Source organism: Octopus bimaculoides, chromosome 4, assembly GCF_001194135.2.
Source record: "Octopus bimaculoides isolate UCB-OBI-ISO-001 chromosome 4, ASM119413v2, whole genome shotgun sequence".
Taxonomy (NCBI): domain Eukaryota; kingdom Metazoa; phylum Mollusca; class Cephalopoda; order Octopoda; family Octopodidae; genus Octopus; species Octopus bimaculoides.
The window spans coordinates 54704216-54709733 of NC_068984.1; positions in this window are offsets into that span (position 1 = coordinate 54704216).

The window sequence follows — 5518 nt, forward strand, 5'->3', positions numbered from 1 at the left end:
TATATATATATATATATATATATATATATGTATCTGTGTGTGTGTGTGTGTGTATGTGCTTATTTGGGCGTGTGTCTGTGTTTGTCCCACCCGCCATCACTTGACAACTTATGTCGGTGTGTTTACGTTTCCGTAACCTAGCGATTTGGCAAAAGTGACCAATAGAATGAGTACTAGGTTTACAAAGAATAAGTCCTGGATTCTATATATTCGAGTGAAAAAAGGCAGTGCTCTAGCATGACCGCAATCAAATGACTGAAACAAGTAAAAGAGTAGAATATATATATATATATATATATATATATGTTGGTATATATATATATATATATATATATATATATATATGATGGTATATACGAGTGTGTATTTGTGATAGTTGAGCCGCTGCTTGACAACAGTTGTTGACTTGTTTACGTCCCTGTAACCTAGTGGCACGTAAAAAGAAACAAAAGAATACAATAAAGTTGACTTCGGCGGGATTTGAACTCTGAAACGTTCAGAACTGCAGCAAATTACTGCAAGGTATTTTGTCTGATGCTTTAATGAATTTTGCCAATTCACTAAGGTGTAATATATTTTGAATTAGGTACAAGGCTAGCTGTTTTGTGTGGTCGGGGTTAGTCGATGTCATCAATCTTAGCACTTGACTAGTACTATATTTTATCTATCTCGAAGTGAAAAAAAGCAAATGTCACTTCAACAGGATTTGAACTCAGAAAGAATATAGCCGTAATAAATGCGCTAACGATTCTACCAATCTCCCTCTCATCACCCTATATAATAACTTTTAATATAGGTACAATTTTTTTTTGTAAGCGGCAAGCTGGTAGAATCATTAGCACGCTGGGCAAAGTGCTTAGCGACATTTCGTTCGTCTTCACCTTCTGAGTTCGTCTTTGCCTTTCATCCTTTCGAGATCGATAAAATAACTACCACTTGAGCACTGGAGTCAATGTAATCGATTTGTCACCCTCCTCAAAATTTCTAGCCTTGTGCCAAAATTTGAAACCAATATAGGTATAAAATGTGGACTCAATGTAAGTACAAGACGTAAAATTTAAGTAACTTGTGGATTAAACCGAACTCAGTACTTGACTGGTATTTTATTTTATCGATTTCGTAATGATAAATGGCAAAGTTGATATCAATAGGATTTAGATAGGACCAGAAAGAAGCGTTACAACGCGTTTTGTTTGACCCACAAATTTTTCTGCTAATCCAATCACCCATCATGAGAAATAGTGATGAAACACTTCATTGTTTTAAATTTTACCACAATCCCGTAATTTTAGCTTATTGGACGTCTAGATTGATCGAACCTGATATGATGAAAGGTGGGATTTGAACTCAGAACGTAAAGAGTAAAAGAAATGATGCTATTTTGTCCCTCACGCGAGTTACTACACCAGCTCACACCCTTAATGGTATCAATTCTTTCTAATTTAACTACATGGCCAGCAATTTTGAAGGAAAGGATTAGTCGGTATCATCGACCACAGTATGGGGATCTTTACCTTTTGGCCGGCACATCTAAAACATTTTTTTTGTAACTAAACACTTTCAAATTTCGTATACTGGTAGAATGTGCCATTTAAAACATCATTTACTCTTTGCGTTTTTAAGTTATTTCGCATTAAAGTTGTCGTTTTTCGGTAATTTCAACCAATCAATGACGTCTATTGAGGTAAAAATAATTACTGCTGTGGTTTGTCAACAAGACTCTCCGGCGGTGCATATTTAGTTTGTCACTGTTATTTCTGATATATTTACATTTGAGATATACGTGTGTATAGTTTAATCAATGTGAAAAGGGAAGAAATTGGAGGGTGGGGGTGGGTGGGGTGGTGGTGGCTAAAAATGTCTTTCCGAAAATAGTAGCTGAAAAATTCCTAACCTAACCCTAAAACCCTAAAGCTAAAACCAGTACAAACGCACGAACAATGTCATAATTAACAGTGACAAACGAAATATACTCCGCCGGAAGTTGTTGTTGACAAACAACAGCAGTAATTGTTTTCATCTCAATAGACGTCATTGATTGGTTGAAATTACCGAAATACGACAACTTTAACACGAAATAACTTCGAAAATACAAAATTTTTATCAAAAAGGCCAAGAGTAAATGATGTTTTATGTGACACATTCTACCTGTATACGAATTTTGAAAGTGTTTAGTTACAAATAAATATCTTTTAGGTGTGCCGGCCAATGGGAAAAGATCCCAGTGTGGGGCTAGTACTTTATTTTATAGACACAGAAATATAAAAGGCAAATTTAACTTCGGCAGGTTTTGAACTCCGAATGTAAAAAGCCAATACTCCAAAAGCTCTTATAACGATACTCTAATACCTTTGCCAACCCAACGCCCTTTATAATTATTTCTACTCTAGGCCCAAGGCCTTGAAAATTTTTGGGGAAGTGGGCTAGTCGATTATATCGACTCCAGTGCGTAACTGGTACTTATATCATCGACCCTGAAAGGATGAAAGGCAAAGTCGATCTCAGCGGAATTTGAACTCTGAACGTAACGGCAGACGAAATAACACTAAGCATTTCGCCCAGCATGCAACACCCTTTATAATAAAAATGAGAAAAACCAATGAGTAGAAAAAGAGCTTAACATCATTATCTTTTCAAAATTAATGATATAATCTAGTTGATGTTTAGCGGTGAACTAGTAAAAAAGAAAAATGCATTTATTGCAGATTACATTTCTTGGCAGAAATATATTATAGAAAGAAATGATTAATATTTTATAAATAAAGTAAAAAAAAAAAAAAGATAATAGAAAAAGATACAAATGTTAATTTGGCAAGTTAAAGTATATTTAAATTCCTAAATAAATACAAGAGTAAATATATTGCCTAACCAAACGTAGGGGCAAACATATATTGTTGTATCGTAAAAGGGACTAGATATATATTTTTTCATTTAATATATCTAATATTGAATATATACTCTATGAAGATAAAATAGGAAAACTGGTATTAAGATTTAAAAGTTTAAAATTTGATATGACTAATGTAAAGGAATAGAAACAAAAATATTAAGGACGGAAAATAATGAAATATAGCATTTAACTGACATGTGAAATTAAGAAGGATGCAAGTTTAAAAATAAATTGAAAACTATGACAAAAGTTTGTACAGAATTAAAGAGGAGTTTAATATATTCGAGCGGATACTTAAGAAATATTCAAAATATTAAATAAGCAAGTAAAAAAGAGAAGGAAAAAATTTAAATTAAAAAAATTAGCAAATCTAAACAACTTTAGATAGAAAGTAAATAGAATTAGGTAAGTTAGTTCAATGTAAAGGAATTAGGGTGAAGATAAGAATAAATATAATATGAAATGTATGGAACTAGATTATGCAAGTTAAAAGAAGGTAAATGACTGAATTGGAAAATTAACAAATGTTTATTGTAATCCCCAAATATGGTGATATTTTATTATAAAAGTATTTTACGTGGTAGAAGAACACTCATATACGGTAAAAGCATGGAAAGTAACAAAGGTTTCAAATTTTGGCACAGGACTAGCAGTTTCTGAGTGCGGGAAGTCGATTACATTGCAGTATTTGACGGGTATTTATCTTGATTACCGCGAAAGGATGGAAAGCAAAGTTTATCTCGGTGGAGTTAGCACGAAATATAATGAGTAATAATCCTTTCTACTATAGGCACAAGGCCTGAAATTTGTGGGGAGGGGACTAGTCGATTACACCGACCCCAGTGTTTAACTGGTACCTAATTTATCGACCCCGAAAGGATGAAAGGCAAAGCGACTTCGGCGGAATTTGAACTCAGAACTTAGCGACGGACGAAATGCCGCTAAGCACATTGTCCAGTGTGCTAACTATTCTACCAGCTCGCCGCCTCCATAAGCCGTAATAATTAAGTTTATGTAAAGTGGCCAAATTGAATTAAGGTCGGTCTTATAGATAAAGGTAAAGACCCACTTCAATCATGAATGACCATAGAACTGCACCTAGAAAGTTCCCTCCCGAGGCACAAGTCAGGGCAAGGTTGTTTATGGAAGACCAAGAGACGCCCATGCATACCAGCATTCCCTCTACACGTCACCGATGTTGTCCAAGAGAAAGGCAAATCACCAGTCACATCTCATCTCATCTCATCTCATTTCTACAGATGAGTGAACCAGAGCAACCTACAATAAAGTGTCTTGCTGAAAAACACAATGCACAGGAATCGAACTCACTACCTCATGATTGTGAGCTTGACGCTCTAACCACTGAACCATGCGCCTTCCAATAAAGTAAATAATGAAGGAAAGTCGGTAGATAAAATTTGGGTATAAACGACTGGTGAGAATTCTGCCATTTCTCGCTGAACAAATCGCGTAGATGTTTTGTTTAAAGTGAACAAATGATTGTAATGCACATTAGCTCACTCCCTCCATCAAATCGACATTGCCTTACAGGTGCAGGGTGTGCCACACGTTAGATGTCGAAGTGAGTGTAGAGCAACGTGAAATTAAGTGTTTTGCTCAAGAACACAGCACACAGCTTGATCAGGAAATATAAACCGCAATATTGCAGCCGTGAGTGCCGCAGTGTAACAACCAGGCCGCATGCCTTCATCCATGTACGCACGTACACAGACATACACTTTTGTGTAAGCATACATGTGTAAAAGCTTTATATTTGCTTACATTCATATATAAAAAATTACAGTTAACTTGTATGTTTCGTTACATTACAAACTGCAGTTATTTGCGTTCTCTTCATATCGTCAAGTGAATTTAAGGAAGTTATAGCATATATATCCAAGAAAATATATCATCGAAAATTTCTGAAGTGTTGTCGACGAAAACAAGACAAAAGAAATATGACATTAATATTTAATATGGACGTTTTGGAGTTGTAGATTATTGTTATTATAATATCGGAGAAAAAGATGGAGAAGGAAACGTTCAAAAGGAGTAAAACGAAGGACGAAGAACTGAGAAAGAATAGGAAGAACAGGAAGATTAGGAGGAGGAGATGAAGTAAAACAAGAGCAGGAGAAGAAGGAGAAAGAAGCTTAGGAGCAGGAGATGGACGAGAAAAAGTAAACTGTGACAACGACGACGACAAAGAAAATGAAGAAGTAGAAAAAGAAAAAAAGCGCAAGATATAGTATGAATGCATTCAAGGTCATAAGATCTGAGCACTAAGATGTAAATATGAAAAAAAATCCTCGAGGTAAAAAACCATCCTTAAATGGAAAGTTGTATGTGTATGTTAACTGAATTAACAAAAAATTCATTCTTAAATTAGAAGATACATAAAAATTTGCGAGTTGTTGAAATAGAAGTGAAACTACGATGAATTATGAGAGAGAAAAATCATAATAAAAATAAATATAAGATCAGGCTAAACTGTATGGCTAAGAAATTCGCTTCGTAACCATTGGGTTTCGGCCCTGTTTACACTTCGTGACACCTCAGGCAGGTGTCTACTGGGGCCCCGAGTGAATATGATTGGCGAAAATGGTATAGAAGTCCATCCTGTATATA